Here is a 26,928-nt window from a genome sequence, read left to right as displayed (position 1 = left end):
GTGTGGATATACCATAATTTATTTACCCATTCACCTACTTAAGGACATCTTGATTGCTTCCAATTTTTGGCAATTAAGAATAAAGCTCCCATAAACATCCATGTGCAGGTTTTTGTATGGACATGTTTTCAACTCCTTTGGGCAAATATCAAAAGCACAATTGTTGGATTATATGCTAAGAGTGTGTTTACCAAAATGTCTTCCATAGTTGCGATACTGTGGGCGACCGCGGACTAGCTGGAGTAACTGAACCAAACCAGGCCTGGACTTGCATCCCTCATTCACTCCAAAGGCTCGGGAGCCTAAAGGGTGAATAGTTGGTAGACGCTTGAGAAAGGGCTTGAGCAATGGTTCTCAGGGCTCATTTGTACGTGATCCCCCACATAACACAATAGATACAACTTATTCTGACCTGGTCATAAATGTAAATAAGGGTCTGTGCTGTTCTTGCTGGTCTGTTTACCATACCTAATATTCCTTTGAAGTATGCACATCTGGAGCAACAAGCTTATCTATTTACCAAGGTCTTCTGGCACCCATGAGTCTGTCTTGCATGCTGAGAAAGGGGAACTTTGGAGGGTTTCACAAACCTGCTAAAAATAAACACCTTCTTGGCTTTGTTTTGCTCATGCTATAAAATGTTGTAAAACCTTGAATAAAGCTGACACTGCTTGGACATCATCCACTGTGTCCCTCCTGTCCCCATCTCTTTACTTTTCTTTTATTTTCCTCATCCCCTTATCCTCAGGACCCTGACCGTGTTGCCGCAGCACACACAACACGATACTATTTTGTATTCCCACCAAAAATGTATGAGATTTCCTGTTACTTCATATCTTTGGCAGTATTTGGAGTTATCAGTGTTCTGGATTTTGGTCCTTGTAATTAGGTGTATAGTAGCATCTCATTGTTGTTTTAATTTTCATTTCCCTGAAGGCATATGATGTGGAGCATCTTTCAGTATGCTTATTTGCTATCTGTGTATCTTCTTTGGTGACTTGTCTGTTAAAGCCATTGACCTTTTTTTTTTTCATTGCCCATTTTTTAATTGTGTTGTTTTACTGCTGAGTTTTGAGTTCTTTGTATATTTTGGATAACAGTCTTTTCAGATGTGTCTTATACAAATATTTTCTCCCAGTCTGTGGCTTGTCTTCTAATTCTCTTGATATTGTCTTTCACAGAGGAGAAGTTGTTAACTTTAATCAAGACCAATTTCTCAATTATTTATTTCATGGCTTGTGCCTTTGGTGTTTTTGTTTTTGTTTTTTTTAGATTTTATTTATTCATGAGAGACAGAGAGAGAGAGAGGCAGAGACATAGGCAGAGGGAGAGGCAGGCTTCTTCCCGGGAGCCTGAAGTGGGACTTGATTCTGGGACTCCAGGATCACACCCTGAGCCAAAGGCAGGTGCTCAACCACTGAGCCACCTAGGCATCCCTGGTGTTGTATTTTTTTTTTAAGATTTTTTATTTGTTTATTCATGAGAGACACAGAAAGAGGCAGGGACACAGGCAGAGGGAGAAGCAGGCTCCCACAAGGAGCCCGATGTGGGACTCGATCCCAGTACCCCAGGGTCACGCCCTGAGCCGAAGGCAGACGCTCAACCACTGAGCCAACCAGGCGTCCCCCTGGTGCTGTATTTTAAAAACATCACTACACTAAGGTCATCTAGGTATTCTCCTATATTATCTTCTAGGAATTTTATAATTTTGCATTTTACATTTGGATCTATGATTCATTTTGAGTTTATTTTTGTGAAGGGTGTAAGGCAAGACATAGAATTTTATTTTTTTAAAAGATTTTATTTATTTATTCATGAGAGACACAAAGAGAGAGAGGCAGAGACACAGGCAGAGGGAGAAGCAGGCTCCATGCAGGGAGCCTGATGTGGGACTCGATCCTGGGTCTCCAGAGCCACACCCTGGGCTGAAGGCAGGCGCTAAACCACTGAGCCCCTTGGCTGCCCCAAGACATAGAATTTTAAAACCTAAAGATTAATGCTGGTCAACTACACAAGAAAAGTTAAGGGTCGCCTGATCGGGTGGATCAAGTCTTGTAGGATTTGAGAACTAGGGAATAATTATTAAGGAGTAGAGTTAATTAAGGACCTCTTCCTAGTGGAGGTGAAGTTTGAAGGAAGTTCATAATTGAAATATTAGGAGGAAAGTTGGTGAGCTAGTAAAATCTGAATTGTGCAAGCTCCAGAAAACAGACAACATTTACTCTGCAAAGAATTAAGTTCATGACAAAGAAGAAGACTGGATATTTTCCTCAAATATGTGAAGATCTATCATATGAAGTAAAAATGGCTCCCTGAATAACACCTAATTGGATAGTATCTGCCCAGCTCATTTCCCTTTCTATGTAAATGGTCCTAATCCACAAAAATGACCACAGTACCCACGTTTAAAGGACTTAACCAACCCCTCCATGGCTCAGTTGACTGGACCCAAGAAAGGATCTAATCTAAGCTAGGCATTCAAATTCTCTCTTCTGGAAGTTTGAGATGGGTCCAGTAGAGGAGTTAAAAACCTAGAGGGTGACTGACCCACTAAATGGAAGTGACCTGAACCACTGACTACACGGAGTAGAGCATTCTCTTGCCAAACTGCATTAGGATGTGAGCCACCAAGAAAGAAACCTTTACTGGGGTGTCTGTGTAGCTCAGTTGGTTAAGTGTCTGCCTTCAGCTCAGGTCATGATCCCAGGATCCTGAGATCAAGTCCCACATTGGGCTCTTTGCTCAGCGGGGAGTCTGCTTCTCCCTCTCCCTCTGTGCACATGCTCTCTCTTGCTCTCTCTCAAATAAATAATCAAGAAAAGAAGAAAGAGGGCAGCCCCGGTGGCTCAGTGGTTTAGCGCCGCCTGCAGCCCAGGGTGTGATCCTGGAGACCCTGGATCGAGTCCCACATCGGGCTCCCTGCATGGAGCCTGCTTCTCCCTCTGCCTTTCTCTACCTCTCTCTCTCTCCTCCCTGTGCATTCTCATGAATAAATAAATAAAATCTTTTAAAAAAAAAAATAGAAAGATTTCAGGAACCTTAACATTAAAAAAAAAGAAAAGAAGAAAGAAAGAAAGAAAGAAAGAAAGAAAGAAAGAAAGGGAAGAAAGAAAGAAGAAAGAAAGAAAGAAAGAAAGAAAGAAAGAAAGAAAGAAAGAAAGAAAGAAAAGAAAAGAAGGCTTTATTATGTTAGGCCACTAAAATTTAGGGTTGTTTGTAACAGTGGTTCACCTACCTTGACTAATATGGTAAGTTAGACTACATCACCTGAAAAATATTCCTTCAAACTCTTAGATTCCTTAATGAAAGTAAGATTTTTTAAAAGTCTAATCTATAGATGACCTGCAAGATGGATCAAAGGGAAAGAGAAAATAGAAGCAGGAAGATTAGTTATAAATCAAACACAGAAGTTATGATTCTAAATAATAATGTCACTTTCATGAGAGGCTTTCCTTCACTCTTCAATCTAAATTATGTCCCCCTCCCTAACATTGTCTTTCATTCTAGCTTGAATTTTTCTTTCATAGTATTTACTACAAATTACTATGTAACTTGTAATAACATATATCTATAGATGTTTACTTAAAGTCAATCTGTCACCCTGAACTGTAAGCATCATGAGGAAAGTAACCATGTCTCTTTGACTTCACTTTTTTATACCCAATGCCCAATGTGGTAAAAAGCCAAGAAATATTTGCTGAATTAGTTAATTCTCAGATTTTTAAAAATATTTTATTTATTCATGAGAGTCACATAGAAAGAGACAGAGACATAGGCAGAAGGAGAAGCAGGCTCCCTGCAGGGAGCCTGATGTGGGACTTGATCCCAGGACCCCAGGATCACAACCTGAGCCGAAGGCAGACACTCAACCAGTGCCCCAATTCCCAGACTTCTAATGTGAAACATTGGAGAAATGTTATACAATGTCTGAGTCACCATTCGGATACTGAAGAAATAGCAATATTTGTACAATCAAATAATTAAACTCTTAGGGGATACCAAGTGTCTGGTGCAGTGTGGAGCATACCAGAGTAGGTCAGTCAACAAACGTTAGTTCCATTCCTTCAACTCTCAGGACTTACACTGCAAACCACAAGATGAGCCGTCTGCCACAATGTAACTTGCAATGAAATAAGAAAGATGGACTTTTATTTTAGATACTGTTCATCCTGATAACGGAGAGGCCAAGAACTAGACCAGGCAGGATATGATAACTTCATGGGGAGCCTGGGTGGCTCAGTCGGTTGAGTGTCTGCCTTCGGCTCAGGTCATGAGCCCAGGGTCCTGGGATCGGGCTCCACACAGAGCTCCCTGCTCCATGGAGAGCCTGCATCTCCCTCTCCTTCTGCCTGCTGCTCCCCCTCCATGTGCTCGCTTGCTCTCTCAAATAAATAAAATCTTTAAGATAAAAAAAAAAAAAAAAAGAATGTAATAACCAGAAGTGGCAGGTCCGTAACAGAGCAACACTCCCCCTTGGCAGTAACGAACATCCCACTTAAAGCCCCTGGGTTTAGGTTCTCAAACTTAGTGTTCCAGTTCCAGTCTCGGCCCAACCTTTTGGCTTCAAGCCTTCAGCAGCACATTACCCTGGGTACTCCTGACCTCTCATTAGATAACATCTAGCCCCTCTTGGCAAACACTGACCAGACTTGTGCTATTCTTACTCTCACTTTAAGATAGTCTAGCCTCTAAACCAGTTGTCCAACTAGGAAAGGACTTCTTCCACAAGTGACCCATTTTTCATAAAAAAGATAATTGCTCAGCAAATATATGGGGGAAATGTGCTCTTTGGAAAAGCAGAAGAGGAAAGGAAAAGGTGGTTGAGATTTTCCTACAATATTTCATGCCTTACAAAATATTTCCTGAAACAGGCATGTCACACCCAAGCTGTAAATGTTTTGGGAGGATAACTTTTTAAAAATTTTGTGGCATCATAGTCTAGCCTTTCAGATTCGCATTTCATAACTGTCCTTTGATCACTGTGCATACCGAGTCTGTTACCCCAGTATATTAACATTGTCTTCAAAAAAGTAGGGGCGAGCAGTTGGGGGTGGGAGGAATAGCCATTAGTTCTACAGAGAACAACATGCTGAGCAAATGGACATAAATGTTATTCAGTGAATTCTGATATTTTCTAAGTAATAACTTAAGGCTATTGAACAGAAGTCACTAACCCATTGTCAGGCATCTCCTGAAATACTGTATTCCATCTCAAACGGCTAGTAAACGAAAGTTAAAGGAGTACAAGACTGAACCTTACACTGCAAGCTAAGGACAATTAGGTAAGTTAATAGGTGTGATTTATCTCTCGCTACGGATCGCAAAATGAATTTGAAAAGTGCTTTGTAACCCAAAGAGCTTGGCTGGAGTTCAAACTGCTCCTAACATCTGTTTCCAATGTTAATTTGCTGAGTCCCTGGGTAATCCTCTTTCCTGACCAACTCTCTGCAGTTCCAGTTCAAAGCCCTGTGTAACTACACTTGGATACATTTGGTTATGCCATGTTAGGTTTGATACATGATTTGGATATGCCACTTGACATATATGATTTATATAGTCCAAGATTTTATGGACATTCCTGAATTCCCCACTTGGTATCATTCTGACCCTTGGCACCTGTAATGGATCCACTTTTTTTTTGGTTAAATTCAAAATTCCCAAGCATGAATTGAATTACACACCATGTTGACTTGTGTTAATGTACTCAGTGTTTTGATTTTTCTTTTTTCTTTTCTTTTCTTTCTTTTTTTTTTTTTTTTTTTTTTATAGAGATGGAGGAGGGGAGGGGTAAAGAGAGGGAGAGAGAGAATTTCTTTTTTTTGGAGAGAGAGGCTCTTAAGCAGGTCCATGCCCAGCATCCAATCTCACAACCCAGAGATCATGACCTGAGCCAAAATCAAGAGTCTGAGGCTTTACCCACTGAGCCACCCAGGCACCCCCTCAGTTTTCTTCAGTCTCTCTATTCTTGGGGCACCTGGATGGCTCAGTGGTTGAGCATCTGCCTTTGGCTCACATCTAGGGTCCTGGGATTGAGTCTCGCATCAAGCTCCCTGCAGGGAGTCTGCTTCACGCTCTGCCTCTCTCTGTGTCTCCGTGAATAAAGTCTCTTAAAGAAATCTACTCTCTAAAAATTTCAGAAATAATCTCATTCATGCTCACCTACTGGCTAGGGCTACAAATACATGCAGAGTGATAGAGTTTATTTTTTAAAAGCTCAAATAGAGGCTTCCACTGCTAGGAGAAATCCTTTGAGTCACACAGAAAGGACTTAGGTTTCTAGGCCATCTCTAAAGAAAGCCCCAAGATTCTTTAAATCACTACTTAAGAAATTTTTAGTATCCAAAATGACATCCTAAGATATAATTTTGACAGTTCTGTGAAACACTCTCACACAGATCAACCACATAAAGAACAATTTCATTTAATACATAGCAGCTAAAAATGTGAATTTATGCCATTCCAGCAGTTCTTGCTATTTCTCATTGGTTTCATTGACATTTATATGGTGCTCAAAATATACCAAAATAATTTTGCTCTGAATAAGCCTTAATTCTAACGTTGTCATTTATTTCATAATACTTTTCTATCTTCCTTCAAAACATACTCATTGATAGATAATTATTAAGCACTTTTCATATTTCTAACAATATGTGTGATATGCAACAGAGCCTTGAAATTTGACAGGCTCTAAAACTCATTACAATCTATCCAAGCCATAGAGGTGGTGAATAATCTAATACAACTCAATCATTGTCATTCCTGGATGTGATGGCAGAGAAGGAAGGCTGGCTTAAAAGGGCTTTACTTTTCCAGCAAAGTGGGAGAGATGATGGATACCCTAGGTCTAGGTGAGCAAGAAATCATGTCCAGAGATGTCAACCAAGTAGGGAAGAGCACATGATTTTTTTTTTTTTTAAGATTTTATTTATTTATTTGACAGAGCACAAGCAGGAGTGGCAGGCAGAGAGAGAGGGAGAAGCAGGCCTCCCACTCATCAGGAAGCCTTATACCGGGCTTGATCACAGGACCCCGGGATCATGACCTGAGCTGAAGGCAGATGCTTAACCAATGGAGTCACCCAGGCACATGGAACACATGATTATAAAGGCAAATGCAGACACTAGCAAGTGAGAGAATCAGCAGAAACAGTCACCTTGGGACACATCTGCCTAGCACTCCTCGCAATGGTGAGCTGCCCCTCCCCGCTCCAGCCCAATGGTCCGGGCCAGGGCTTCCTCTCCTCTCGCCTTTCTCCACCCACCTGGGCACAGGTACAGGTTTCTGAAACAGACTGTGTCAACCATAGTGCTCATGCATTAGGGTTAACCGTGCTCCTGGTTTATTGCCTGAACAAAGTATCAGATGGGTGAGTGGAGTCTGGAGAGGGGGAGTTGTAGGTAAGAGTTGGGCCAGAAGAGGACTGAGTTGCTTCCTTTTTCCTCTCGCCTCCGAAGCCTTTCTCCAGCTGTGTCTCATCAACATTCTGAGGAAGCCAAGAAATTAGCAGACACAGAATAGCATTATCTCTAGTACAGCAGCCATGTTCTCCTGGCCTCCCGGAGAAAAGAAATCAAATTATATCCTATTGTTTTTCACTTGAAGATATGAAAATTTACAGGAACAGAAAGGGTTGATGCCTTTGAAACACAGTCCCAGAAAACTCGTAATGAAATAAATTTCTAGGCCCAAGATGGAGCTGCTCCTGCCCGAGGTGCTGTGTCACTAAATGGAAATTTAAACAACTTTCACGTCCCTCTCCCTCTAAATGCTCCTTGTGACCAAAAGCACAGGATATCCGGTCACCCAATCCCCAAACCCAAGCCACCTTTGAACCCCTGAGCCTTCTCACCTCCAACACGGTGACTACATGGCTCCAACCAAGCAACCAGATACTTCTATCTCTCTTTCTTGTTCTTTGTTCTATAAAAGCTTCTTGCCTTCTGCCCTATTTGGCACTCCCCAAATGGAGACCATCCACTTCATGAAGTTTCAAATCAAGTTTGTTAATATCATCTAATTTGTCTTCTTTAACCACTGGTTAAGCTCTGTAATATCCTTTCACTCATAAATGACCTAGAGAACAGAGAACGTGAGTTTCTGTGCCACAATTTACCACTGAAATGAGTTCCTGGGGGGAAAAGAACCTTAGAAAAGAAAGGGAGAAAATACTCATTTCTAAAGAAATTTTTTTTATACTATCAAGATCTATGATATATGGATAAATAGATAGATAAAGATGTGATACAGTGAGCGAGCAACCACTAAAATAATAGGACTCGTCTTCTGACACCAGTTAGCGATTAGCATGTTTTCTGTGACTGGCATGACACTAGACATAATTGTCTCATCTTTCTCAATATTTGAAAGTTATAATTATGGATGAAAACTTCAATGTTCTGGGACAGCTGGGTGGCTCAGTGGGTTAAGCATCTCCCTTCAGCTCAGGTCATGACCCCAGGATCCTGGGATCGAGCCTGGTGTTGGGAGTTCAGTGGAGAGTCTGCTTCTCCCTCTCCCACTGCCTACCCCTCCACTCTGCTTATTCTCTCTCTTTGTCAAATAAATAAATAATCTTTAAAAAAAGAAAAATTCAATGTTCTGTTCCACTGCATTCTGTAAAACAAGAGCACTCTTGTCCTACCATTTATAGTCTAGTATTTGAGTCCCACTCTTCCCTGCCCCCGCCTCCTCCACTCCAGGGCACCCAGGACTCAGGACCCAGGGATTATGTTCTTGCTGAGCTATTATTTGACCCTCTGAGCTCTGAGATCCCAACACTTGTGCTAACCCAGGAAGCTCCACTGGCCAGTTCTCTCTGAGCTAGAGAAAATCCTAGACCCAAACCTGCAAAATTGAGACCCAGGAAGAAGGGAGCGAGGCAAAAGTGAAAAATGGGCCCTTGCTGCAGTTTCTTGAGCATCTTTGGCTGTGGTTATTTGCTAACCAAGCCCAAGGCGAAGTCAGCGCTCTGAGCTGACCGGCACACACTTCCAGAGGAGACAGATGTGATTCATCTTTAAAGCCTGAGAGGCAGGCAGACTGGGCATTGTGGGGGTGTGACCTGGGTTCTGCTTTCAGAAAGACAACGTCTGAGATTCTTTTGTCTTCGAACTTGGGTTTTGTCAATGAGGTGTCCTGGGGCAATGGAGCGTGCCTCGAGGCAGAGTGGGTCCAAGCAGCACACCACAGGAAGCTCAGGCCCCTGAGCAGGCCCGCAGTGCCTGGTGTGCACCTGCATGCCCCAGGGCTCCACGTGGAGTAAGAGGAGCCCAGAGGAAAGGGGAGCAGCTCCACTGGGGGACAGTGCTGGGACCCGTGGTGAGAGCGCAGCAGCCAGTGCAGCCCCGAAACCAGTCCATCCTCTGAGCAGGTTCCTCCTTGGGCGGAGGGGGCCGGGGAGGCAAGTATTAACTCTCTGACCTGAACTCTGGAACCTGCCAGTGCTCAGGTAGCAAATTTTGTCTGTAATTATTACAAAGTAAAAGGATATACATGGACTTTGTGGGCTCCCGGACAATTCCAATGTCGCATGGGGGTGCGGTGCTCACCACAAACCACCAGCAATTCCTGGACACCAGCAAGGTGCCTGAGAATTCTACTCAATTCTGACGCTACCTACTTGGAGACAGCTTCAGGTTCCACAGGTTCAGGGCTGGAAGACTGCCCCCACCTCCAACACACACACACACACACACACACTCTCTCTCTCTCTCTCTCTCTCTCTCTCTCTCTCTTAAGACGCCTGCACCAAGCCCAGGTTGTTACCTATACATCCCACCTACTGGCTCTAAATCAGAGCTTCCCACAACCCCCACCTCAGGTTCGACTAATTTGCTAGTGGCTCAAAGAACCCAGAGAAACATTTTACTTACTAGATCACTGGTTCGTCATAAAGGGATGTAACTGAGAACAGCCAGATGGAAGAGATGCATAGGATGAGGTACTGGGGTGCAGAGCTTCCATGCCCTCTCCAGTTGAACCACTCTCCTAGCACTTCCCCGTGTTCACCAACCTGGAAGCTCTCTGAACCTGCCATTTTAACCCACCATTTTGGTTTTTATGGAGGCTACAACAGACAGGCACATGGATTCAATCACTGGCCGTTGTTGACTGATTCAGCCTCCAGTCTTCTCTCCTTTCCAAGAGGTCTGATGGGGGAATTGAAAGCCCTAACCCTCCAATTACAGATTGGGGCCTCAGGCAACTCAGCCTCTACGCTTGAGTGGGGGTGGGCCTAAAAGTCACCTCATTAACATAACAACAGACACCTTTGTTTCTCTCAACACTTAGGAAATTCCAAGAGTGGGGCACCTCGCTGGCTCAGTCAATGTTTGATTGTGAGTTCGAGTGCCACATTCAGTGTGGAGCCTACTTAAGAAAACAAAGGAAATTCCAAGGGTTTTATGAGCTCGGTGCCTCTGTGCCAAGGACAAAGACGAAACATATTCCAATGAAAAACCATGATACCACAACAGACATTGCAATAAAGCATTACAGGGAGTTATTACAATTCTGTTAGAATCTTTGTTTTTGAAAACTGCAGTGTAGCAGAGCAGATATCCAGACATAGAAATAGAAATTTTCAAGATTGTCATATTCAATGGAAAAGAATGCTATTTTCATATAAAGCTTTGGGTGAGCCAATTATTAATGAAGAAGATAATTTCCCCATTAAAATTAGTTTTTCCTTGTAATTACAGATTACAGCAATACAATGCAAAAATGGGCCTATTGAAATATATACAAATTATATATAAACTATGAAGCCACTTGCAGGTTCTTATACACAAGTGATAGGAAATGTCAGAAGAAACATTAACAATGTCACTACATAAATTTTCATGGAAAGTTAAATTCACACTCATACATACATGAATGGATTTGTATGAAGGGGTAAATCTTTCTAGATCAGCTGTGCCATGAGAATCATCAAGTCCAGATATACTAAAATTTATATTTCAAAATAATTGATCAAGGCAGCCCAGGTGGCTCAGCGGTTTAGCACCGCCTTCAGTCCAGGGTGTGGTCTTGGAGACCCGGTATCCAGTCCTACACCAGGCTCCCTGCATGGAATGGAGCCTGCTTCTCCCTCTGCCTGTGTCTGTGCTTCTCTCTCTCTCTCTCTCTCTCTCTCTCTCTGTGTATCACTCATGAATAAATAAATAAAATCTTAAAAAAAAAACGAAGTTGATCAGAAGAGCACTTGGCTGGCTCAGTCAGTAGAGCATGTGACTCTTGATCTGGGGATTGTGACTTTGAACACTGTCTTGGGTGTAGAGATTACTTAAAGATAAATTTTTTTAAATGATAAAAATAATTTTATTTTTTTTATTTTTTTTTTTGATAAAAATAATTTTAAAAAGTACATGTGTGATCTTGCATTTGCCAAATGTGACTGGCATGACTTTCAATTATATTAATTGAAAATAAAGTTACTAAAAGTATACATTTTGAATACCTGATAAATGAATTTGCAGAAACATGAGCCAGAAAAGTCTCATGACCAATCAAGACAGCACATTCCCCACAGGAAGTCTGCTTCTCCCTCTGCCTGTCTCTGCCTCTCCCTGTGTCTCTCATGAATAAACAAATAAAATCCTAAAATAAATAAATAAATTTCTATCATAGTCATCCTACTAGTTTGATACAATTACTGCTTTTTTTTATATTTTCATTTTATTTTATTTTATTTTATTTTATTTTATTTTAAGATTTTATTTATTTATTCATGAGAGACAGACAGACAAAGAGAGAGAGGCAGAGACACAGGCAGAGGGAGAAGCAGGCTCCATGCAGAGAGCCCAACGTGGGACTCCATCCCAGGTGTCCAGGATCAGGCCCTGGGCTGAAGGCTGTGCTAAACTGCTGAGCCACCCAGGCTGCCCTCCATTTTCATTTTAATAGTATTAATCTGTATATGACATGAAGCTTTGATGTATATAGAGGGACTAATTTCTTCATCACTTCCTGATCACAGTGGTTGGACAAGGTGAGCCCAACCTGAGCTAACCAAATGCTCTCCATCATGAATATGAATCCTGAGAGTTTAAAGAATCTGAAGAGCAGAACTAGGACACAGCATTGTTCTATATGATTGTTTACAAAAACAAGGTGGGAAATGCCATGTGAAACAATGATGGGATTTTCTTTGCAAAGAATCTCTTTTGGGACACCTGGGTGGCTCAGTCAGTTAAGCATCTGCCTTCAGCTCAGGTCACGATGCCAGGGTCCTGGGACTGAACCCTGTGTCAAGCTCTCTGCTCAGCGAGGAGTCTGCTTCTCCCTCTTCCTCTGCCCTTCCCCCAACTCATGCTCGTGCTCTCTCAAATAAAATATTTTAAAAACTTTTAAAAAATAATCTGTTTTAAAAAAAGAAAAAGGCAAAAAGGAGCTAGCAAAAAGACATGATAATCTATGATATTGTTTGTCTTTCCTTTTACGAAAGATTAGCATGATTTCTAGTCACCGGATGGGCAGCCGTAAACTGATTGGTTAAATTTTGTGGTCTAAATATAAACTGTGAACAATACTCTGAAAATATTCAATAACTGAATCAATAACTTGTTAACATTAATAATTAGCAAAAAATGCTATTATTACAACCAAAATAATATGGTAGTCTTTGGGAGATACTGCTTTCAGATGCCTGAGCACTCTTCCATTTGAAAAAGAACAGTTTATTAGTTGTTACTTATGTTTTTTCCTCCTAAATCAAAAGGAGATTCATAGCAGTAAGGAACACGATATTTACCTAAGTGAAACGCAAAGAGAATTTTCTGAAAAGCTCCTTATATTAACTATGTCTTCTTTATATTCTGTATTTTAATACTTTGAGATCTGGAGGCTTGCTGACCTGGAGAAACTACCCCTCCCAGGGCTAGCCAATTCCTAGAGATAGTCAACAGTTTACCCCTCAAGCTAGCCTTTCTTTTCTTTTCTTTTTTCTTTAAATATTTTATTTATTTATTCATAAGAGACAGAGACAGAGAGAGAGAGAGAGAGAGAGAGAGGCAGAGAGGGAGAAGCAGGATCCATGCAGGGAGCCCGAAGTGGTCATGCCCTGAGCCAAAGGCGGTCCTAAACCACTGAGCCACCCAGAAGTCCCAAAAGCTAGCCTTTCAAATGCAAAGCAACCAATCCAGAGCCCACACCCCAACTACCTCCTCCACTAGCTCCCACACTCAGAGCTACTATCCATGTGCCCTAATTACTGCAGGGACAGCTACCACAGGACGGACAGCTCCGGTGCAGCAGAGCGCACTGAAATTTTTCAAACTAACCAATCCTAAACTTGCTTACCCTTCCTAGCCTGTTTCTTCCAATGGAAACCACAATAAAGGCTCTTACTCACATTTTCCCCCTACTCTATCGCCTCCTGATTGACCCCAGTGCTTCCTGGCACCCCCAACCCTGGTGGCATGGCACATCCCTTCCTCTTAGAGGAATTATTTCTATATTCTGTACACTTCCTTTTTTTTTTTTTTTTTTTTAGGTCTTGGCTTTCTCCTTTTATTTACCTTTTAGCTAACCCAGATCTTAAAATTACTTATAATGTAATCTTCAGGGATCCCTGGGTGGCGCAGCGGTTTAGCGCCTGCCTTTGGCCCAGGGCGTGATCCTGGAGACCTGAGATCGAATCCCACGTCGGACTCCCGGTGCATGGAGCCTGCTTCTCCCTCTGCCTATGTCTCTGCCTCTCTCTCTCTCTCTGTGACTATCATAAATAAATAAAAGATTAAAAAAAAAATGTAATCTTCATTTATTTTAGAACTACCTCTAATTCTTTCTGAGACAAGGCAAGAAATATCTGACTAAATAAAAGAATGAGTTATTAAATTATAAAACTTGCAAAGGAGTGCCCTTGTAAACTTACTTTTCAATCTATCAATATGAATTTTCCTCTTTCTTTTATCTCTATACCCAACATGGGCCTCGAACTCATGACGCTGAGATCAAGACTTGCAATGCTCTTCTTACAGAGCCAGCCAGGCACTCCATGCATTTTCCATTCTTTTTTTTTTTTTTTAATATTTTATTTATTTATTCATGACAGACATAGAGAGAGGGTAGGGAGCAGAGACACAGGCAGAGGGAGAAGCAGGCTCCATGCAGGGAGCCCAATGCGGGACTTGATCCCAGGACTCCAGGATCACACCCTGGACCAAAGGCAGGCGCCAAACCGCTGAGCCACCCAGGGATTCCCTCCATTCTTTTTTTGATTCTTAGTGTCTATACTACCTCCAGCCTCTGGAGGATGTTATTACATTTTTTTAAAAAGGTTTTATTTATTTATTCATGAGAGACACACACAGAGAAAGACAGAGGCAGAGACAGAAGCAGAGGGAGAAGAAGGCTCCATGCAGGGAACCTGATGTGTAGGATCTCCAGGATCAGGCCCTGGACTGAAGGCGGTGCTAAACTGCTGAGCCACCCGGGCTGCCCTGGAGGATGTTATTTCAAATGTAATTCTTTCATGTGAAAATACCTCTATTCTGTAAAAGAAGATCTATAATATTTGAGGCAATAAACAACACCAAAACTTTGAGAAACCCTTCTTATCAACTAAATGTTAATCCAATGAGTGGGGCCATGCAGAGTGACAAGAAAGCTAAAAATATAGATCTTGATGGTTTATTCATTATATTAATTTTTAGTTAATAATATTTTTTAGATGAATTCTTTCTTTGTCCCTACATTGTCAAATGTGGTCCCTCTGACAAATATATCGGTGGTTGTTGTCCATAAAACAAAACAAAATGAGGGGTGGCTCAGTCAGTTGGGCATCAGGCTCTTGATTTCCACTCGGGTCGTGATCTCGGGGTCGTGGAATCAAGAATCAAGCCCTGTGCCCAGCTCCATGCTTGGCGTAGAGTCTGCTTGGCATTCTCCCTCTCCCTCTGCCTCCCTCCCCCTGCTTGCACTTTCTCTGTCTCAATAAATAAATAGTATTTTAAAATATATATATATAAATAAAACAAAAGACTTCATCACTTTTTTTAAGTTTTATTTATTTAAGTAATCTCTGCACCTGATGTGGGGCTCAAACTCACTACCAAGATGCTCCTCTGACTGCACCAGCCAGGTGCCTCTTCATTACCTTTTCTAATTAAACAAGAAAAAAAATCTATTTAAGTAGTGTCATTTTCCTTAGACTCCTGCTATGCTATTTAAAGATCATTCTTCAAATGAATAAAAAAACAAGACCCATTATGTATGGGGTCTACAGGAAACTCACTTCAGACCTAAAGACACGACTGAAAGCGAAAGGACGGAAAAAGATTTTCCATGCAAATGGAAGTGGGGGAAAAAAAGCTGGTGGCAATACTTGTATCAGACAAAACATATATTAAAACAAAGACCGTAACAAGAGACAAAGAAGGGCATTACATAATGATAAAGGATCAATCCAACAAGATGTAACAATTATAAATATCTAAGCATTCAACATTGGAGCATCTAAATACATAAAGTAAATATCAACAGAAATAAAAAGATTGCTAGTAATACAATAATAGTAAGGGGACTTTAATACCCCACTTACATCATGGATAGATCATCTAGGCAGAAAATCAGTAAGGAAACAATGTACTTGAATGACACATTACCAAATGGGTTTAGATATATATAGAACATTCCAACCAAAAATAATAGAATACACACAAAATTTTTACAGTACAGTTCTGTGAATGTATTTTCTCTTCCTTATGATTTTCTTAATAACATTTTCTTTTCTCCAGCTTTATTATAAGAATACAATATATAATATGTATAGCTTACAAAATATGTGTTAACTATTTTTTCTATTGGTAAGGCCTCTGGTCAACAATAGGCTATTAGTAGTTAAGTTTTCAAAGAGTTGAAATGTGGATTTTCAACCACATGGAGGGTTGGCACCCCAGCCCCATATTATTCAAAGGTCAACAGATTCATCTACTATGTGCTAGGCCCATTGCTGTGCTAGGATACAATGTGAGCCACAAAAGACAAAGTGCTTCTCCTTAGGGTACTTACAGTCTAGTGCGTGAAACTATAAAAGGATCACATAAATATGTGTAAAATGCAACCTCAAAAATCACTTGGAAAAAAAAGAATATAAATGGGAAGATCTGGGAAGTCAGAAGAGGTTTTCTTAGGTGATTGGGGTACCTGTGTTTCCCCATTATATTAGCTAGATTCAAATGGTACAGAAAGGAATAGATAGTGAGCCTACTACCACTGTGTGCCTCATTCTGCACACTAAAATAGAATTGAATCTCTTCATCTGTGCTAATATTCTACTAACATACCCTCTTAATCTTTATCTTAGGGGACCAGTACCATTCCTTTCCACATCCTTCATTCCTGTTCCCCACGTTCATACAGCATCCTATTCTGCACTCAGTTCTCTCCACAGACACCACTATTACTTACACACACACACACACACACACACACACACACACACACACACCCCTCATCCTTCTCATGTCCCCACTACAGTTCCTTTTCCTGTTCCCAATTACTAAGGGGAAAATATTCGGTAATGAATGACCACTACCATTTGCATTTTTATCACCATTTGCATTTTCTGAGTACACATAATACTGACATTTGGAAAGTGTAAAAATGTGAAATTATGAATTAAGTTGCAAACCTTCTAAGAACTTCTTATATTTTATAGGTGGCTGGCTGTGGTAGATGGTATTTGGTTGATACCAAACTGGGACACATGGGTTTTTTTTTTTTAATTTTAATTTTTAAAGATTTTATTTATTTGTTTGAGAGAGAGAGAGTGAGCACCTGTCAGGGAGCAGGGGAAGGGCAGAGGGAGAAGGAGAAGCAGGCTCCCCACTGAGCCTGATGCAAGGCTTGATCGACACATGGGTTTTAGAACAAATAGTATCATGTTGTTTGAGAACACTTATGAGATTCATAAAAGATATTTAAAACAGAATTTCTAGAAAATTCCTCATTCCCATAAGAAATCATTCCCAAAACAAAACTCAAGGCAAACATCACTGTGAGATTGCCTGTGATCACTTTAGATACAAATACAGGTCAGATTACATCATTGTTAAATTATAATGTAAAGAGCCTGGGTTTTTCAGGGCTCTAAATGAAGTCTGGGCAGCAACTTGTTTTAAAACACACACACACACTCTCATACAGGCACATGGTTTGTTACTAATCTTCCTCTGAGAGTTAAGAAAATACACACCCTAACATGTCATACAGTAAGAACTTTACAATTGTTTATACCATATTAGGAAGAAAGCTTATCCCATGATTAACTAGAATGTTTTTCCTTTTGATTTGGTAACCATCACACTAGTTAAGGAAACCATGAAACAATTTAAGTCCATTGCAAGTTATTTGATGTCCATGTTGTGATTAGGAGTAATCTAATTTATATTATAATAATTCCCTCAAGGAATATTTGTGGGTAGGCAAAAAAAAAAAAAAAATCTCATTTTTTTCTATTTGGTAACACTGTATAGTATTATATTTTATTGGCAGGAAATTTTTAATGCTTTATTAGAGGGTTTTACTATAAATTTTTTTAAAGATTTATTTATTTATTCATGAGAGACACACAGAGAGAGAGAGGCAGAGACATAGGCAGAGGGAGAAGCAGGCTCCTCGCAGGGAGCCCGATGTGGGACTCGATCCCAGATCCCAGGATCATGCCCTGAGCCAAAGGCAGACACTCAACCACTGAGCCACCCAGGTGTCCTGGCTTTTACTATATTTTGACATGAAAGAAGTTTACGGTACTTTCATTTAGAGGTAGTAGAAGAAAGAAATCATTATTTATTGAGCATTTATGATGTGCCAAACAGTGTTCTGGACATTAACATGTCAGATCTCATTTAATTAGAATGAACATTGTACCGAACCAAATGAAGAACCAGTTATTGTTAATAATATTATTATTTTTTAAAGATTTTGTTTATGGGGGAGGTGGCTGGGAGGAGGAGCAGAGGGAGAAGGACAAGCAGGCTCCACAATGAGTGCTGAGCCCCATGTGGGACTCAATATCAGACACCAGAGAGCATGACCTGAGCTGAAATGAAGACTTGAACGCTCAACTGACTGAGCTACCCATGGGTCCCCTATTATTACTACTTTTTAATGACAAAGCTTTTCTACTTTTTTTTTTTTTTTAGAGACAGCGTGCACATGCAAGCATGGGGGGCTAAGGACAGAGGGAAAAGAGAGAATTCCAAGCTGGGCGGAGTCTGAGTCAGGGCTCAATACCATGACCTGGAGATCATGACTCCAGCTGAAATCAAGCCACTCAGGTGCCCATTAATACTTTTTTTTTTTTTTAATTTATGATAGTCACAAAGAGAGAGAGAGAGGCAGAGACATAGGCAGAGGGAGAAGCAGGCTCCATGCACCGGGAGCCCGACGTGGGATTCAATCCCGGGTCTCCAGGATCGGGCCCTGGGCCAAAGGCAGGTGCCAAACCGCTGCGCCACCCAGGGATCCCCCATTAATACTATTTTAAGTTTCCAAGAATTCTTTTTTGTTCTCATAATTTTCCTCTTTTTTACTTATCTGTTGTTTCATGAATGTGTTATTTTTTTATCTATAGATTTTAATGAGCTGTTGTGTGTGGGGTTTTTTTGTTGTTTTTAACTTTTTTCTAAGCTCTAGCTCATCCTTGGATTTTATCTCTGTTTTTGATGTTGGAGGCTTTGTTTCAGTGTATGGGAATCCTTGACAATTCATTCACATTTAAGAGTGGAACATTAGGCACCTGGGTGGCTCAGTTGGTTAAACATCTGCTCAGGCCATAATCCTGGGGTCCTGGGGTGGAGCCCCACATTGTCATTGAGCTCCCTGCTCAGCAGAGAGTTGGCTTCTCTCTCTCCCTCTCTGCACCCCCCCCCGCCCCCATGTTCTAGCTCCCTCTGCTCTCTCCCTCTCTCTGTCCAATAAATAAAATCTTTTTTTTTTTAATTTTTATTTATTTATGATAGTCACAGAGAGAGAGAGGCAGAGACATAGGCAGAGGGAGATGCAGGCTCCATGCACCGGGAGCCCAACATGGGATTTGATCCCGGGTCTCCAGGATCACGCCCTAGCCAAAGGCAGGCGCCAAACCGCTGCGCCACCCAGGGATCCCAAATAAATAAAATCTTAAAAAAAAAAAAAAAAAAAAAAAAGGAACATTCAAACCTGACTTGAAGCTGTGTGTGTATGAGCACGGCTTTGTCAAATAGTGGGCTTTACTAGAGAGATCTGATTTTGGTGATTCTTGGAGAGACCTCCAATTATTAGTATCTTTAGTCTTTTTTCTTTTGGGCTTCTTAGATCTCCAGAAAAAGCATGTCCAATGTTGCATGTGGAGGCTCTAAGTCAGCTTACTACTGATCTTGGAGCTGAGTGGCTTTAGAGTTTCTCCTTTCAATATGCAGACTTGCACTTGCTACTCTTATTCTCAGTGTGGTAGCCTCCTCTCAGATGGGCCTGATGCTCCCCCTGGTTCACTTTTATTAAGAAAGCAAACAAAATCTGCTGTGGTGGGAGAGGGGCAGTTGGCTAGCTATATATGGTGGTAGGTAATGGGGGGGGCAGTATAGGGAGAAAGCAAAGGAGATCTGGAATATCTAACTGCTTCTGATCAAAACTTTCAAACGATTCTCCTGTTTTACCCTTCTTTTTCAGAGATTGCCAGTGTTTTCAAGTTTAAGTTTTATTATTATTTAGATAAGGAGATAATTGCCATGGAAAAGATAGTTTGTTATTCACCATTCCCAGAAGGAAGCCTGCCACGCCACAAAGAGCCATAGGGGAAACACCAGGGTTGGGCAGCTGACAGAGGGAATAAAGGAACAGCCTTTATTGCAATTTCAAAAGAGGATTCTGGAGAGGCAGGGTAAGCAGGCTGAGGATTGGCTAGTTTAAATAATTTCAGCAGACTCACAATAGCCAAACTGTGGAAGGAGCCTTGGTGTCCATCGAAAGATGAATGGATAAAGAAGATGTGGTTTATGTATACAATGGAATATTACTCAGCCATTAGAAACGACAAATACCCACCATTTGCTTCAACGTGGATGGAACTGGAGGGTATTATGCTGAGTGAAGTAAGTCAATCGGAGAAGGACAAACATTATATGTTCTCATTCATTTGGGGAATATAAATAATAGTGAAAGGGAATATAAGGGAAGGGAGAAGAAATGTGTGGGAAATATCAGAAAGGGAGACAGAACATGAAGATTCCTAACTCTGGGAAACGAACTAGGGGTGGTGGAAGGGGAGGAGGGCGGGGAGGTGGGGGTGAATGGGTGACGGGCACTGAGGGGGGCACTTGATGGGATGAGCACTGGGTGTTATTCTGTATGTTGGTAAATTGAACACCAATAAAAATAAATTTATTAAAAAAAAAAATTCAGCAGGCTCTGGGGCCTTGGGGCTGGCTGTCCTTAAAGTGTGGATACCTGGTGTGGGATGATTAGGGCAGCAGAATAGTGGCCCAGAATGTAAGAATCCCTTAGAAGTGGTGAGGAGAGGAGCCCTGGGAGGTATAGTCTCCCCACTACCAGTAAGGCCTCAGATGTCAAACTTCAGAATAAAGAGTTATGCTTAATACACTCAATCCTGGCAATTTCTGAGCCTCTGGGAGATATGTGGTGCAAGATGGCTCACTTATGGGGTTCTCCACTGCCTGTTGACGGTTCTGTTTTCCTGGATATAATATGATTATGACATGTGAAGACTTATCCCAATCCATCCACTCTCCAGCTTCCAAAATTGTTTGCTGTTGTTCTCTCCAAGTATGAGACATTTATGCCTTTTTTTTTTAAGATTTTTATTTATTTATTAATGAGAGACACACAGAGAGAGAGAGAGAGAGAGAGAGAGAGAGAGGCAGAGACACAGGCAGAGGGAGAAGCAGGCTCCATGCAGGGAGCCCGATGCGGGACTTGATCCCGGGTCTCCAGGATCATGCCCTGGGCCAAAGGCAGGCACCAAACCGCTGAGCCACCCGGGCTGCCCTATGCCTTTTTAAACATTCTTTAAGGTCATTTTAATGGGATCTGGAGAGGTGGTAAAGGTGAATGCTTGTGTTCAATCCACCATCTTCAACAGATAGTCACAAAGTAAGTACCAACACTTTTTCCACTTACTCTGAAAGAAGGGAATATTAAACCACCACACTCCACCCCTACACCTGCCCAAAACAAGATATATAGTGGCCATATAACTATCTTAAAATATTTGAAGGGCTTCTGCATAGAAGAAAGAATAAACTTACCCTGAGCTCCTCCAGAGTCCATAACTAAGAACAATGAGTAGAAGTTTGAGATTTTACAGCTCAGTAAAAGAAAAAATATTAGAGCAGTCTAAAAATGTAATCTGCTGCTTCATGAAATAAAGAGCTTTCCATTATGAAACACACGTATTCATTCATGAACCCCTATCAAGTGCCCATTAGGACCAACATAGTTCTCTCTGACCTCAAGTTGCTCATGGTCTAACAGAGGGTAGAAAGGTCTGAGCCTAAAGATTCCTGATCCTCGAGGTCTTCCGTTATACTTACCATAGAATTTCTATTTCTTTAGGAGCACTTACAATTCCTTGCTTAATGTCTGTCTTTTTTTTAGTCTCAGAGCTCCATAAGGGTGAGAACTGTGTCTTTATTGAACATTACTTTACCACTTAGATTTAGTATGGTGCCTGATACATTGTAGGTGCCCTGAAGCAGACCAAACTTTAAATAACAGATTAAAGAGTAGCATGATATAAATATAATCATGGCACTAGAGGAGAATTCTAGAGGTCGAAATAAGTGCAGCCATTTAATTTAGCATGGGATGATAAGGGAGGACTTTCCAAGGGGTGATGGCACTGAAATGAAGTAAGGCGGGGCGGGGTGCCTGGATGGCTCAGTCAGTTTAGCATGTGCTTTCAGCTCATGATCCTGGGGTCCTGGGATCAAACCCCCATGTTGTCGGGCTCCCTACTCACTTGGGAGTCTGCTTCTCCTCTCCGTCTTCTCCCTCTGCACCTCCCCAACTCCTACTTGTGCTCTCTTTCCGCACTTTCTCTCTTAAATAAATAAAAACCTTTAAAAAAAAAAAAGAATAAGGCAAGGAGAAGAGAATTCTAGAAGAAACAGAATGATCAAAGTCACAGAGATATTAATAACATGAGGCAATCTGTGAATTACAACATACTCTCTATAGCAGTTTAATAAGGAGCACATGAGTGAAGACCAGAGAGTAAGATCAGGGTAAAGTCATACTCAAGAGTTTGACAAAATGGCAATGGATATTATGCAAGGCTCTGAAGCAGATTTTACAATTTAATTTAGATCATTCTGGCAGCAATGTGTAGGATGTAAGAGAGGTAGCAGGTAGAGGCAAAGAGACCAGTTGGGAATGTGGAAAGTAGAACAAAACTAGAACATGAACACAATTCAGCCAAGTTCTTCATTTTATAACAAAGCTGGCCTTTCCTCCAGTTTCCAATAATAGGTTCCTCATTTCTGTCCAAGACCTCACTAGAATGGCTTTACCATCCATGTTGCTATTCCGAATTACTTGGATATTCTCTAACTGGATGGAAGCTCCTCTGCAGCTCTCATTTCTTTCTGACTCCTCACCAGAACTACCATCAGTGGTCCATTCATGGCAATATGGGATTTTTCTCACATGCACCCCAAAATCCTTCCAGTCTCTGCCCATTACCCAGTTCCAAAGCCACCTCCATAGTTTTAGGTATTAGTTATATCAGTAACCCACTTCTTAGTACCCATTTTCTGTCTTAGTTGTTTGGGGCTGCTATAAGAAAACACCATGGAATCCATAGAATGAATGGCTTATAAACAACAGATATTTTTTTCTCACCGTTCTGGAGGCTGTAGATTTCAAGATCAAGGCATCAGTAGATTTGGTGTCCAGTGAGAACCTGCCTCCTGGGTCATGGACAGGCATCTTTTGCTGTGTCCTCACATGGCAGAGAGGGCAAATGAGCACTCTGGAGTCCCTTTGATAAGGGCACTAATCTCACTGATGAGGGCCCTGCTCTCATGACCCAATCCTCTATCAAAGGCCCTACCTCCTAACACCATCATGCTGGAGATGAGGATTTCAACATATGAATGGGGGGGTGTGTGTGCACACAATCAGTCATAGCATCTGACATCTATAATTAGCCAAAGATAGAATCTATCGTATCTCTTGCCATGTCTGTTCCCTGTTATTTATGGAACTATTTTCACTACAAACCCAGAGACTTCTTCAGTGTTATTTCCTGGCTCTTATCATTAGCTGACAAGATTCGTGCCTGTCCCTCCTAGTGCATTATGATCTGGTTCAGGGTAAGTTTAAGCTCACTTCCTTACATGTGAACCACTGGCACTAACTCAGTTCATGTGTCAATAGACAGTCTCTGCATATTGTCACAGTTTAATATTTGATATTTTCAAACATCTAGACACACAAAGTATAGTTTTGATCAAAGAAACTATTTTCTTCCAAAGTCTAAGCATGATTGTTTTTGTTTTTGTTTTTTTTTAAACAATGTTACTATTGACAGTGTTTGGTATGTGGAAGGTGGTCAACAACTATATGGGTCAACAACAACTATATGATAAATGAATGGACATTTCTGGTCAAGAAATCAATATAAAAGGCAGAGGATGGCAAACTGTGGGTAGGTTCTAGAAATGGTAATCAGACACATGTAAGCCCACAGTAAGAAGCCCACATGTAATCAAAATATCAGATACATGTAAGCCCACAGTAAGAAGGTGAGCTAGAGTGAAATGTTGGGGAGTCCTGAATGCTCAGAAGAGACATTAAGATCACCATCTAAGTATTCACAGAACCATTAAGATTTTGGTTATAATCAGATATCTGCTTAAGAAAGATAATTTTGAAATCTCCCATTTCAGGGAGGAGTTTTCAAATGTCATTGAAATGACAAGTATAATATAAACTTGGGAACAATTCTGTTTCAGGGATGAAAAAAGAGAAGGTATAGGCCAGAGCAATTTCTACAAGACAAAGTGCAAACAGGACCAGAGTGGGGTGAGGGTTGGGGGGGTGAGGATAAGCAGCCTGAAATTCAATAAAGGAAAAAGGAAAAAGCTTGCTTGGGAAGTAAGCAATGATGCCCAGGACAGAACCGAGTCCCCCACACCTGGAGGGGAGGTAGTAAAGCTGCAGGGCTGTCAGCAGGAAGCCCTGCCAGAACAGCAGCTCATTAAGTCTGCCCTAGTGAAGTGAGACAAAGGGGATGGATGTAGTGAACCTCTAAGAGGAGGATTGGTGCCTGTTGCCAAGGTGAGTGTGGGAAGGTGGGGGTGGGGCAGCCCCAAGGAACAACCCTCGAGAATAAACTTTGAGAAGCAGCCAGTGGGCACAACAGTGAAATTCTGAGATAGCTTCCTCCCTACTTCCTATACTCTGTAAATCTTGCAAAATCACCACAGAAAATACAAACTTTTACTCCTTCTTTGAGACCAAAAGATTTGCCCAAAGACCCAGATAATCTCCAACACAGTTTATTTGAAATCCCAACACTGGACCAATATAGTTAGGATGAACCACTAGAAAAGTTGACAAATTTCAAATTTTACTGACAAATACACACACACACACACACACACACACACAGACTTGAATAAAGGGACACTATGATGTTCCTACATAGAAAGACTCAATATGACAAAGATGACAATTTGCCCCAAATTAATCTATTTTTATGCAATCCCAACCAAAATCCTAAAGGGTTTATATGAAGCATTTCATCAGGATTTCTTCTATTCTTGGAAGCCCAGCACTCCTTCCTCAGGAAAGGAATGTTGAGCAAGCCCTACATGTCCTCCTTCAATCTGGTTCCATCTATGCCACATGGGAAAAATTCCTTGAAATTTGTGCCATGTGGATGGTATTTTTCATATTCCAGTGTTAATGTAAGTTGTTTTATTTTTTTTAAGATTTTATTTATTTATTCATGAAAGACACAAAGAGAGGCAGAGACATAGGCAGAGGGAGAAGCAGGCTCCTCACAGGGAGCCTGATGTGGGACTTAATCCCCGAACTGGGATCATGCCCTGAGCCAAAGGCAGATGCTCAACCGCTATACCACCCAGGCGTTCCATTGTAAGTTGTTTTAATTATCAATTGCTATGTAATACACAACTCCAAAATTTAGTAACTTAAAGCAATAATCATTTACTTGTTTGTGATTTTGCAGTTTCGGCAGGGCTCAGTGGGGTAGCTCATCTCTGCTACATTTGGCACTAGAAAGGTTGGTTTGACTGAGGCTGGGGGATCCATCTCCAAGACTACTCCAGATTGGTGCTGGCTGTCACACAGGAGCTCAGCAGGGGCTGTTCGCTGGAGCCCTTTATTTTTGCCACGTGGGCCTTTTTGCTTAACTGTTTCCTCACACCATGGCTGCTGGTTTCAGAAGGAGGAAGCAGAAGGCTTATTAATGCCTGGGTTCAGAGATCCCAGGCTGTTACGTCTCTGCATTTAATTAGATGAAGCAGTTAGAGGCCCACATCAGATTCAAGAAGAGACATAAGCTCTCCCTCCTGATGGAAGTAGCTGCATGCACATATTGGGGGGCCATCTTTGGAGACTATCTACTACTCAGGTTGTTCATCGATTTTATATTACATTGGCCAGATTCCATAAAGGATATCCAAATGTTAGTGCTTAAGCCATCACCCTTCTTAGAAGTAGTCCCAAATAAATATTAATTTAAATATAATTCATCACTAAAGCAGTATTTCCCGGAAAACAAGCACATTATTTTTCTAATTTTTTATTGAGGTGTAGTTTACAGTGAAATATACAGATCTTAAGTGTATAATTCAATGTTTTGACATACCCATATAGCTGTGTATGCATAAACATACATATGCATAGCTATGTAACACACACCCATATCAAGATATATCTTCCTCACCCAAGAATATTCGCTATGCCTTTTTCTTGTCAATGCATGCTCCCAGAAGCAACTACTGTTCTTGTGGTTTTAGATTTGCCCACTCTAGGACTTCATATAAACGAAATTATATAGTACATACTCTTTTTCTCAGACTTCTTTTACTCAGCATTTTTTGAGATTCATGTTGTGTAGATTAATAGTTTGTTCATTTTAATTATGAGTATTATTTCATTGTATGATTATACTACAATTTGTATAACTATTCATGTGTTGGTGGTATCTGCATTTTTCCGGCTTGGGGCTACTTTTATTTTTTAAAGATTTTATTTATTTATTTGAGAGACTGCAAGTGAGAATGAGTGGGGCATGGGAGGCAGAGGAAGGAGAGGAAGAAATAGATTGTTCACTGATCAGGGAGGCAAAGGCTCGATCCCAGGACCCTGGGATCATGACCTGAGACAAAGGCAGATGTTTGCTTAACCGACTGAACCACCCAGGCACGGTTTCAGTCTATTTTAAAGCTGCTATGAACATTCTTGTACAACTTAAGTGTATGAAAAATACACTTAAGATTTTATTTCTCTTGGGTAAATACCTAGAAGGGAAATTTCTGGGTCATATAGATGATGTATCTTTAATTTTATTAAAAATTGCCAAGGTTTCCAAAGTGACTAAATCAGAGTTCCAATTAGTCCACATCTATACAAGTATTTTGTCAATTGTTAATTTTAGCTATTTTAGAGGCTTGTAATGGCATATTATTGTTGTATTAATTTGCACTTTCCTGATGACTAACGTTTTGAGCATTTTCCCGTGTACTTACTGCCTATTCATATATCTTTCCCTATAATGTGTCTGTTAAAGTATTTTACTCATTTTTATTTGTGTTGTCTTTTATAAATGAGTTGTAGGGTTGGGTTTTTTTTAACATATTATAATTATAAGTCCCTCATGAGATATGATTATTACAGATATATTCTCCTGGTATATGGCTTGTCTACTCATTTCTTAACCATGTCTTTGAGTAG

Source organism: Vulpes vulpes, chromosome 1 (genome assembly GCF_048418805.1).
Source record: "Vulpes vulpes isolate BD-2025 chromosome 1, VulVul3, whole genome shotgun sequence".
Classification (NCBI taxonomy): Eukaryota; Metazoa; Chordata; class Mammalia; order Carnivora; family Canidae; genus Vulpes; species Vulpes vulpes.
This window is presented reverse-complemented; position numbering follows the sequence as displayed.